At 39.0% G+C, this 12,838-nt stretch overlaps 1 protein-coding gene and 1 long non-coding RNA gene across 3 annotated transcripts in view; both read right to left on the reverse strand.

Moving 5' to 3' along the window:
• LOC134819580 (uncharacterized) overlaps window positions 1–12,838 on the reverse strand; it is a 776,807-nt gene that overhangs the window by 556,755 nt on the left and 207,214 nt on the right. The gene's annotated exons all lie outside the window — the stretch shown is intronic.
• On the reverse strand, window positions 104–12,043 carry LOC134819773 (uncharacterized). Its single transcript, XR_010160803.1, has 3 exons — window positions 11,203–12,043; window positions 10,920–11,001; window positions 104–878 (listed from the first exon to the last, which is right to left on the reverse strand). It is a non-coding gene; the product is annotated as an uncharacterized LOC134819773 (long non-coding RNA).

Below are 12,838 nucleotides of genomic sequence, written 5' to 3' on the forward strand. Positions count from 1 at the left end.
AACCCCGGGTGCACGTACATCGTGTGCGATGATTGGTCTCTATTTGAGGGTTTATGTCTATTCCAAGAAGTTTTTAGACGATGAAATCAGAAATACAGGAATTGTGGTACAATAAGAAATTAGAAATTTTAAAAATCCTACGATTGAAATACAATTTGAATTACAACAGGATTACATAAAAATATAAGTATTCTTTGTATATTATAAAGAAACTAAAAAGCCCGTGGTCACACAAAGGAAACTAATAGTATTCTTTTTAGTCAGTTTTTATCGCATCAAAAAATATCTGTCACGACCGAGTATACAGCCCATTAAAATATAGCTTGCAATGAACACAACGTATAATTACCACAACGTATAATTACCACAAAACCGATAAAAATGTCGTTTTAAAAATTTTCACGTGGACGGTCGTACAATGTACAAAGATAATTCTAGAATTATAGTAGAGATAGTTTTACAATTTGAATTGCATGTAAATAATTTTCAAATGATTCTTTCATAAATGCTAAAAACAATTTCGTACATAAACAAATAATATGTACTAAATAACTAAAGACAATTTCATAGAAATGATTACGGAAGATTACAGATTGAAAGTATAAATGATAACGAGATTACATCACACTTCGTGATCCGCAAGAAACGGATTCATTTGCATAACATATAACATATAACATATAACAATCCGGTGACCGACAACCAATCCATCCGGTCGCAACAATCACTTCGCGATCAGTAAGAAACAGGTTAGATCTTGCAGTCCCAACATTGACTTCGTGATCAGTAAGAAACAGGTTAGATCTTTCAGTCCCAACATTGACTTCGTAATCAGTAAGAAACGGGTTCATTCCTGCAGGCCCAACTCCGACCGGATGCTGAAAAAGTACATGTTGTCATTGACATATTTACTCATCTGTAAATGTAATCTACGTACTAATCTGTTACGTAAAACAGCAAATGATATATTTCATCCCCTATCACTTGATCGTGCTAATATTTAATATGTAAGATACATTTTGTTCTTTACTACTGCCCGATCGGATGAACTGGGAAGTTAGGGGAGAATAGTGGAACTAATAATATTTTCACAATAAATGTATTTAATTTTAATTGCGGTTGTGAGTATAGTTAAACATTGACACTGAAATGATGCGAGAGATACTCTTTTGTGCTAATAAGGACATAAAGTGCTCGGTTGATCAGGAGCGAGCTTAGTGTGCAGTGTGAGCTGAAGACGATTTACACAAGTATTTTGAAAGCTCCTGCTAATAAAATCCTTTTCATATCACTTGTATGTTTTAAATATCCCCCTCCAGGTTAGTGTGAGTGTGTGCAGTGCAGGAGCGACACGGGCGATTGTGTCGCTCCTACGCTACACTCTTAATCTCGGTTTACCGTGCAACTGCAAGGCATAATGCAGAAGATTTTCTATTTCAAAGTTAGCTACTATACTATTAAAGAAAGCTTGTAGGATCAGAGGTTATAAGTTGGCAACATACAGCTAAACTGAATATAGGTAGCAAGTTTTGTGAGATGTGCTTCAGTGAGCGGAAATTAAAGTCACGACGACGTCGCAGATTGTGAGTCAGCGAAGCTACATTTACCGACTTCTAATCCCGGACCTTACTAAAATGTATTCCAATGAAATCGCAAATTTGGAAAGAATTAGCTACGGTAACACGACATCTGTCCGACAGCGACTCTTGTCCGACTCAAGTTATCAGAAAAAAAGACATATGTCCGGAATTGTGATATAATTTCAATACGACACATTTCCAATTAGAGACATGATCTGAACTGTTACTAGCTACTTTGTATACGTAACATTTCCAATTTGATATATGATCTGAGCTGAACTCTACCATAGTTTATTTTCATTTGATGTCGATATATTGGACGAATGTTATATATAAATCAGTTCAGGACATGGTCCTTCGAGCCTTGCTTGCGTCGAGGGGTAAACTGAAGATTGGTTGCGTTTTTGGATTGCGATAACTGATTCCCATACCGCTCTCTTATATGCACTGTAGGCTGTGATGTGATCGACAGCCTGTTACAGCTTGTTAGTGTACGGCTAGCACGATCCTGTCCTCAAATAGTCAATCACGTATCGATGGATCGGATCTCAATGGATCAAATCAGGATTAGGACAGTGGGAGCCACTGGGAGACCTTGGGTCAGAACTGATCCGGCCCCCAAGAGGGGTCAGATCACATCACTAATTAGTGACGTATAATTAGTGATGTGATTCATGGATTGAATATAATTGACACATATGACATAAATGGGCTAGATCTGGGGTAGAGTTCACATGTCAATTCTGTAAATCATAGCTGTACATTAAGAAGTAAACATGATCTGACTGCTCGACTCGTAGACAACATAAGGGACGGGAGCTCTTGCTTATGGGGGGGTTCTCGTATCAAGGGATGTGCCAAAGGCATGTAAGGGGAGTGAGCCGATAAAGTGTTCTTAGGTATACATACTGGAAGATAGAAGGTAGTGGTATCGCATTCTATCAACAGTCATGCCTACCTTCTCCAAGTTCCTAAATGGTTTCAGAGGATCAAGGATGTCAACAAGTGCTTGATTCTGACGGATATATCTACACCAGGAAGAAATCTGATGACAGCGTCCTCTCCTCTGCTTGGCGTTGCCAGAAGAACAAAACTCTTAAATGTCCCTGCCACTGTTACCTCGCTCTCACAGACAACACTCTTTCCATTGGACGTAAACCACACAACCACGATTCAGATTCGGCTACCCCACAGAGACTCGAACTCCTTACAACGCTCAAGAGGAAGGCTGCAGAACAACCCCTGTCGGCGACTCAGAACCTGATATCAGAAGTCCTTGCTGATGCTTCAACAGAAGTAAACCAGACGCTACCTAATATGGAATCCCTAGGAAAAGTCGTCCAACTAGCCAGAGCTTCTGCCTCCGGATCTGCCCAACATACCGAGTCGAAGACTTCTCTTGAATTCGTTCTTCCTCCCAGCTGCACATCTACAAGAAGAGACGAACAATTTATCCTCTTTGATGGGAAGACTGACCGAGATGGAAGAAGATATTTCCCCAAAGTTACACCATACATATCCAGAGGATATGTGGGTGTTCTGGAATCATTTCGCCAGTATTATTCAGGATCCGGAGCTCCCTCGGAGAGGTTTCAAAGAGGTTTCAAAACCCGAGTGAATCGCCCAAAGCCCTCTGTTCAAGAATATTTTCGTGCTATTAAGGAACAACAGGTTGTTACAGATTATCATCTGGATCGGCTTGCTGTTGGAAAGACTCCTTCCAAAAAGAAGAGGATTTCCAGCAGTATTCTGTACGACCTTTGTTCTTTCTACACGGCATACCCAACAAAGATTGAGTCATTGTTCGCTGTTGCGAAATACTTTGGTAATTATATTGAGTAATTTGTTGTATTCTGAAGTATTATATCATTAATCGATTTAACATTTTAATAACATTTTATAACCAACCAATACATTGTCTCAATTTAAAACATGTTCACTTCTTAATTTATAGCTTCTATGTACAGAGTTGTCATATGAACTCTACCCCAGATCTAGCCCATTTCCAGCTCAATTATATTCAATCCATGGATCAAATCACTAATTATACGAGACAAGCTTCAAGCTTGCATGTTACTTACTTGATGACGTATATGGTAGTCATATCACTTCTGACCCAAGGTCTGGCAGCCGTGGGAGCAACGTCACGAGATTACCCGTGAGCTTGTGAAATACGAATGTGATCCGAAATTACAATTGTGATCCGAAAGTCGGACAGATGTCGCCAAAAATTACTTCTGTCCGAAACCGCTAATTCGGCTGTCGGATAGATCATTAGCTACTAAATTCATGGCATGAAATAAAGCATTAATCCTGTAATACAGTTACTATACTGAACAAAAATACGGATCATATTCGTATTTCACAAGCTCACGGGTAATGTGGGGGGGGGGGGGGGGCTGCTGGAGACGAAGAAGTTAAAATACGGAACAAAATCCGAGATGTTACGTGCAAAGGTTGAGGTTAACTTATAGCTGTAATTACTGGTAATAGTAATACTGGAATCACAAATAGCTCTTACTTTTTGACATTCCGTTTCCTTAGTAGTTTAAATAATCCTAATCTGGTTTGGTACAATGGTCCCTTATCATAATGAGATTAACCATTTCAAAAAGTTGCTCAATACGTTGTGCGAGTTGAATAAATTAATTTTCCAATGAATCACTTTAATTTTCCAGTTTTACCAGTAAGTACGACATGTAAGTTGACAAGTAAATACTCCGACTTTAGCTCGAGAAGTCGAGACATCCCAGGAACGTTTCTCGCATTCAGAAGCTCAAACCAGCCCACCCCCACATGTTCGGCAGTATCTAGATAGCCCGACCCCTGTCCGCGGACAACTGTCCACGGACAACTGTCCACGGACAACTGTCCACGAACACCTGTCTACCAGATCATGTTATAACTGCATAATAACAGTATCCCCTGAATCAAGCAACAGGTGTTTGTGAATAGTTGATTGGTTACCAGATCATATGACCGCAAATGTTATGAAATTGAATGGTATGTATGGTATCTTGGATGCAATTAGTTACGACTAGCATAATCAAACTATTGATTACGATTCAAATGTGGTCCCTCGGATATAATGAGTTACGAATAATATTGATTGTAGCGTAGTATATTCCTGACATGGTACTCTTCTGTCTAATGGACGAAATTAATGGACCCACGGCCTCCTTAGAGAATGCTCGAGACTTCCTATTCCAGAAAAACCTCCTAAAGAGCTCCATGTCCTGTCCTGGGTGTAACGCATCTATGTCCCTGGTTCCCTGCTCGTAAGGTTGCTTAATCGTTTCATAAGCCTTGACACCACCGCTGATTGAAATTCGCGTGCGATGATGTGAACCCTGCTTGATTCAGGGGATACTGTTATTATGCAGTAATATGATCTGGTAGACAGTTGTTCGTGGACAGTTGTCCGCGGACAGGGGTCGGGCTATCTAGATACTGCCACATGTTCATACTTAATTAATTTCAATGTTCGCAAAAGTTGTGTCTTGCTATTTTCCGATTAGTTGCAGCCAAATAGTACAGCAGGTCACAATTTAACTTTGATTCTTTCTTACAGCAGGCAACCTAATAACGATCTGAGAATATTCCGGTAAAAACATCTTCCGCCCCGAGGTAATAAGTACATAAATTTCGACTCGCGAGAGCGTACAAATAGGTTTTGACCTAAGAACTCAACAACCTGAAGTCTGTAGACTTTAAAACTATGCTCTACCCCACTCAATGTGATGATTCTGATCATTTTCATACCCAAGTTGATATACTTCCTCCAATCAAAAGTGGAGATATGTGGGGTTAGAAATCACGAAAGCGTCAAAAAGGGCGTGGTCAATTGAGCAAAACTGCCCCATATTCAGAAAGTCTACCGAAGCCAAATTTGTTCCTCGGGGCGGAAGACGTGTCTACCGGAATATTCTCAGAACCTTGTCTAGTTGCCTGCTGTAAGAAAGAATTAAAGTTAAATTGTGACCTGCTGTGACTATTTGACTGCAACTAATCGGAAAATAGCTAGTAGTGGCCGATTAGTAGCCACTTTGTGGCTACTAGCCGATTAGCAGCCGGTTAGTAGCCGTCTAGTGACCACTTTTCAAGTGCCGGCTAGTAGCCTGCTAGAAGCCGGTTTGGGACCTCGAGAAAGTAGGTCTGCTTTAGAGACAAGCTAATAGCCGGCTAGTGACCGCCTAGTAGCCACTTTTTGGTCACTAGCCGGCTAGTAGCCGGTTAGTAGTCGGCTAGTGACCACTTATTAAGTGCCGGTTAGTAGCTGGTTTCATGTAAAATATCTTTTAAGTGCCCGTACAGTGGCCATATAGACTATAGAGGCCGTATAGAGGCCGTATTAATAGTGGCCGCATAGTATAGGGGCCAAACCTAATCGCCCATTTTCCCCATATGGGAGCATATCAATCATGAAATGTTATGAAATTCAATGGTAATATGTATTATATGGTATCTTGCAATTAGTTATTGCTAGAATAATTTGCCATTAATTGTAGCATAGTAAATTGCTGGATCAAACTATTGATAACGATTCAAATGTGGTCTCTCGGATATAATTAGTTACGAATAGCACTGATTGTAGCGTAGCATATAATAATTATTATTATAAAACAGGATCTTACCGTCAATAATGATTCATAAAAATACTTTAATGCGGTAAACTGTACCCTTGAAACAAATTTTCTCAACATCTGTTGCATGCAGCTATATCTTTGATTTCGTTTAATTCATGCAAGTTATCTATGTGCTAATTTCTACTACTTAAATCACTTCTTAAAACAGATAAAAAGTTCATTCTAGGTCTCCCCAATCTTCTAATAAATAAATTATCTGATTCAATAGCAAAAGAGGGGGTATTCTACATATTATATTGCTCAATGAAATAAATAATTAAGATTTAAATATGGTATAGAAGTCGTTCGTTTTTGGTGGAGTATTATCAGTTGCCATCAACAACAACAACAACAACTATTCCAATTACTGACATGCAGATCCCGGCCGGGATTTGGCGATTTTGTCCCGGTCCCGGTCGGGATTTTGTTTTTAGCCGGGATTTTAGACGGGATTTTTCCAAAATAAAGTCTGTTTTAGAGCGTATATTTGAGCCCAAAGTTCACGAACCTGTGAACATTTTCCGAAAAGTTTTACTACAACAGTGCTCTACAGTGCTTCTTAATAGTTAGATCATTTCACTTTCTCGTCGCCAAAAGTTTATTGAAAATTCAACTTTCAAGTCTTATGTGAAATGTTTATGTTACATGATATGATCAAAATTCTATGAATTTTGATCGATGGTAGTTGGCAAATTTCAAGTCAAACAAAATTTACTAATGTTCAAAATTAATTATATGTTCAACTGTTCACTTCATGAGTAACAAATTACAAAATGTTAGAAGAAAGCTGAAGTCCGAACAAACTTAGAAATACTCAAGAGTCAGGGGCCTCGCCCTCATCAGCTTCTTCATCTGATGAAATATATCAAATAATAATTTGTGACACGCTAGGTCGATCCACCAATGAGAGCGCTCGCGCTCTCTATCTCAGAGATAAAGAGAGAGATAGAGAAAGATAGAGAGATAGAGATTAGAGAGAGATAGAGTAGTTACTACTACTTACTGTCAATTTTAACTTGACATACCTCAGTTTGTTCTGGAAGATTTTATTTAACATATAACATTGTTTCATTTAAACTGAGATTGAGAAATATTGGAAAAATCCCGGTCCCGGTCCCGGTCGGGATGAACGTCATCCCGGCCCGGTCCCGTCCGGGACTGAATTTCGATCCCGGTCGACCACTGCTGACATGGTACTCTCCCGTCTAGACGAAATTAATGGACCCACGGCCCCCCTAGAGATAAGAGAATGGTCCAGTCCAGGAGGAGTACAGTGCTTGCGATAATGTGAACCCTACTTGATTCTGTGTCAAGCTGTCGAGGGGTTCACATCATCCTAAGCAAGTTATTAGGCAGTCATATGATCTGGTAACCATCATATCATAAGTTTTTCACGAACACCTGTTCGTGAACAGGGTCGTCCGTCGTGCTATCTGGATTCGGCTCAAATTATCTTTGCGCACAACACTTACGTTGCAAATTAGATAGAGTTTCAGAAATGTTAACAGGATATACTTTTTATTCAAAAAGTGCAATTTAAGTGGTCTTTTATGGTCAGACAATGCTAGTTCTGAAGCACATTTGCAAATTTTGGCCCATCTAACAATGGGTTTACGCCAAATGGCTGTCGCGCGCTACTGCACAAGCGCGAAAGTGTCTGCAGAACAGATCAGGACTTTCGACAAATCTGTTCCAAATAAAAAGTTCGAAAATCGAGTGTTTTAGTGAATAACTTAGAATATATTTTTGATTTTCACAAGATCTGAATGACAGATTTTCTTCAAACTTTCCAGATAGTTAGATGGCTATATGACAGATAATGTGTGAGAGTTTGGGAGAATTTCTATGTGCCAAAATGGAGATATGACTTCAAACACAAGAAAATATCTCCAAATTGGCGGTTTCTAGCGGAACACAGGTATATATTTAGAGATCTGAATGATAGATTTTCTCTAAACTTTCCAGACAGTTGTATGGCTATCAGACGAATAATCTGTGCGATTTTGGGCGAGTTTCTATGTGCCAAACTTGAGATATGACTTCAAACACAAGAAAATATTTCAAAATGGCGGTTTCTAGCGGAACGCAGGCATATATTTCGAGATATATGCTGGAGAATAATGCACCTCTAAGTCAGCATAAAAAGCACATGAAGAAGTTGAGTTACAATCAGTTATTCTCAGATTTACATCGACACGCCGAGCTAATCAGCTTGTCTTTGTACTATGGAGTTCAACTCTGTGGAAAATTTGAACAAACTTGAAAAAGAGTTATCGCTGCCGATGTCTTAATGCTTTTCATACAAAATTGATGTCTCGGACCAAAGTACTAACAATAAAGTATGGAACTTTGTAACTCTCGAAAACTCAAACCGTTAACAAAGCTGAATCATTCGAGATTGATGGGTATAACGAAAGACCCCTTGGCTACTGCTGTTGAAAATCTTTCTAAATTGATGACAGGCAATATTGAACTATGTAAATCTGCGGCCAGTACGAGACAGACTGGTATCAGCGCAGCCTAATTATCAGAAGGATCAGTTCAAACAGCAACAGAAAGAGCTCGACTCTGTCCAGCAAACTGTACAAACTGAGATGAAAAAACTTGGTGTGACATCGTCAAGGAGAACTGTGAAAGGGCTGTGAAACAACTACCGGTGCTCCGTCGATTAAGACAGTATAAAGACAGCTGTTAAAAACGTCCGCAGAAAGAATTTCATTGTATACGGTGTACCAGACAATTAGGGCAGTGATCCACATATAGTGGCAGAAGAAGTGATCACCGAGATTTGGGAATCATCGGTAGTGTGATCCTGAATTGGTGACAGAAAATTTGATCAGGATTAAAAAACATGCAGATACGGTAGTGGTAAACCGAGACCGATAAAAGTGACATTGGCTTGCATGGGATCAGTCAAAATGGTTGCTGCTCGATCAAGAAACCTGAAGAAATCTAAATGTGCAGCGTACCATATACGTGGTTCATCACACCTGACAGAAATAGGGAGGAGAAAGCAGCTCATCAGAAACTTATTGTAAAAATGAAGGAAAGTAATAAGTATCATTATATTACAACCGTGTTTGTAACTCAGGTATGTGATGACTTGTAGAGCACACATCACTGAATAGCAATCGTGATGCAGGTCTCACCCAGGCCAGGTTTAGCTATGTATATAGGGCTCTTTTTTTGAGGAAAAACTACCAGTTGTGTTGTGTGCGAAGCGTAAGGTACATCGTTTCATTTTTGGATATCATATTGGTATATCCTAAGCAAAAGAAATTCATATTTATCTAATTCTATGTAATTACTCTACATGTAATACTTTGAAATTATATTATAGTAAACATTAACCATGAATGTACCAAAAGCTGGTCCCCAAACAAACAAACAAAAGTTGACGTAAGCGGTAGGACCATTTCAATATTCCTTCCGAAGAGCTAATAAAATGACAAGCAATTATACGATGACGTGACGTGTTAAAAGTATTGATTGTACAATCGCAACATTGGCTCATTATGATAGGAGGCTAGGCGGGACCGGCTTTTCTTAATAAGTATAACATTTCCATATAGACAAGTCCGTGAAAAAAGCAAAGTCTGTTATAGGCTGGATCAAACGAAGCTTGATCTGCCGTAACAAATTTGTTATGCTGAATGTTTACCGAACTCTAGTTCGACCTCACATCGAATACGCTGTGCAAGTGTGGAATCTACCAGCAGAGCACGGAAACTGGAGAACTATTAAAGTATTAAGACTATTAAGAATATGTTCAAGAGAGAACTTACACGAATAATCGACGGGATTGGTATTCTACCATACGATGAGAGACTGAGAATCCTCCAGTTAACAACACAACTGGAGTGCCGTATGAGGAGTGATCTTATTGAAACCTTTAAAATAACGACGGGCAAAGTGGACTATGGACAAGATCTTTTCAGGATATCACGTAGCGGTACCAAGATTCTAATTAAGATAAAAGAGGAAATCAGGTCCTCAGTAACCGTGTTAACAATTACTGGAACAAAGTACCAAGTTCGGTTAAAGAAGCCAGTTCAGTAGACGCATTCAAAGCTCGACTGATAGCGAGTGCAGCATCGTCAAAGGCTCACTTCTAGGATCTTAACGAAACCTTGATGTCAAAAATAAATACATGTGAGCATGATTCATATGCATATTTCATGTCTAATAAGCCATTGATTGCTAAATACCGAGGAATCAATGTTTTTTGGTTGTTAAATTCAGAACTACATGTTCTAAAAATAATTAATCATAACACTAAAAATAATTAATCATAACATTTTCCGGATAGGAACATTTTTCTTTTTGAAAATATTGTGTGAACTGCAATAGCGAAGAGTGCAGTTCATGGGTTTCAAGTTTTGTCTAAATGGCTATGTATAATGTGGCCATAGCCCATAATCCTATCATTATAATTATTATTAGTATTTCAGCCCAATACAAGGTTACATTTAATTCAGAAATTTTGTTATTAAGCATTACACAATATGTCGGTGGATGTCGGTGACTACGATAATCTTATCTATAACGAAGGCTTAAACAGAAATGCCCCAAGTTCCAGTTCACTACAACAACCATGGGAGGGCTAAATTACCACATTGGTAAAAGTCACTTATTGCGGGATAAACTAAAGGGAGACAAGAAGTTAGTAAAAGTGATATTCTCACTACTGAGAAGTTATTAAAATAAAACGTACCGTGCTCTCTGTCTACCATAGTACTGTGTAGTGTGTGTACTACCTCCGTTGAACTTTTGCTTTATTAACTGGCACCAACTCACTGACAGAAGAAATGATATTAACTGCGATATAGTGAGTTTATTGTTTATTGACCAATAAAATTATTGACCAATAAAATAAATCTAATAAGTTCAGCGTATTAATTGTGCATCAATTAAACCAACAACATACTATTCTATTTGTCGAGGTTATAATATTATATTGAACATCAGTCAATTTGAATAAACACAGCTCTACTTACAACAGGTTGTTTGGACAATTGCAATTATAGCGACAACAATAAGCCGCCGATCAGGGAAACAGGCCCTCCTCACGAACTCTCTGCTGTGCTGGCGCAACAAGCGATACTGGTGGGGTGGTCAGAAGATGTGATGGCCCGTCAAGTCTTGGCGAAACTCAGCAGAGGTCACATATAGGATAGAAAACAATGTTACCCAAGAACTTCTTGGTCCAACCTATTGAACTTATATAGAAGAGTAGAAATAGGTAAGTTCACGGTTATCACGCAATCTGCGGTTTCCCGTTTCCGAGAAATGTCTTGAAGCTTGCCAAAGTCTTTTGATATTGTCACTATTGTCAATTTAGGGGAGAAAATTCCAAGTCTTCCATCTTTCACTGCAAATGAGTAGTCGTAGGCATGGAGCGTGAAGAAGCTGATTTTTTTGGTGAGAGAAGATAGTATTACTTTAACTCTCAGTCTGGCATTCTCTCTGAACTGTACATCGATCATCTATAGGTAATTTGGACATATCCCTGGAGAACTTTCCACAGATGTATGATGGAGTCTAGCCTTCTCAGCATCTTAGCAGCCAGCAGGGATATAAGTTTCAGTTCCTTCGGTCTATTCCAATAGTCGGTGTTTTTGAGCCCTAGAATCTGTCTACAATTAACTGGCGTTGTATGCTCTCGACTGACTGGATATTATAGATCTTTTTTGGATTCCAGAGCAGCAGTACTCCACTCGCTGGATCTTAATACCATGGATTTGTAGAGCTGGAGCATTATAGGTTTTGTCCTGTCTTTGAATAGTCCAAGAACCCAAGGTGTATAGTGTGTGATGCCAGTCATAAATGGCAGCTCCTAGAAAAGTTACACTGGTTAATACTCAGGTTTGTGAGAGAACAAGATAAAATTAGATGACCAATTTCTGTCAGTGTAAATATTGTCAAACATGAGCGGGCTTTACAATCATTTGAGGGGAAAGAGCCCTGAAGATCAGCTATCTAAAAGTAACTTGGCTCTAAAGTCTAAATTATATTGCAGCGATATAAAAAGTCGCTGTATCATAGAAAATCTTGCTTTTTCAGAACTACTAGAAAGTTTGGGACTATAATTGGGAGCAAAGTAAAGTCTAAATGTACAATTGTAGCTGCTGTAGTGATGTGTTGCATCAAATCAAATATTAAAGATCAAAACGTACACACAACGAGAGCGTGTATATAACGACGGTATACATGCCATGATTATGAAACGATCTGTTTGATCATAACACGTGTGCGCGCGCAATTCTGGAATAATCCATTAAGAGATGAACTGTAGATCAGTGTAACTTTACACTGTAATGTGTATTATATAGCGTGTACATCAATAATCAATGTATGCTATTTCTGACGACCTATGGTCCTTTGTATAATAAGGGGTCATCCACATGTTTAGTAATCACTCGCTCAGGAGAAGGGGGTGGTGGGGGGGGGAGAGATGTTGGGGGGGGGGGGGGGGAGATGTTGGAGGGTTTTAAACGCAATTAATATGTAAACATGTATACTGTATAGCAGGGTACCAGATAAAGAGATAAAGCTAAACTAGTAGGCAGGGCATATCTAATACTGTGGTACTGTTGGTAAGGGACAAGGTTACAAGATATTTGAAAGACAAGC

This window comes from Bolinopsis microptera, chromosome 8, assembly GCF_026151205.1.
Source record: "Bolinopsis microptera isolate Bmic1 chromosome 8, MBARI_Bmic_1.0, whole genome shotgun sequence".
In the NCBI taxonomy this organism is placed as follows: Eukaryota; Metazoa; Ctenophora; class Tentaculata; order Lobata; family Bolinopsidae; genus Bolinopsis; species Bolinopsis microptera.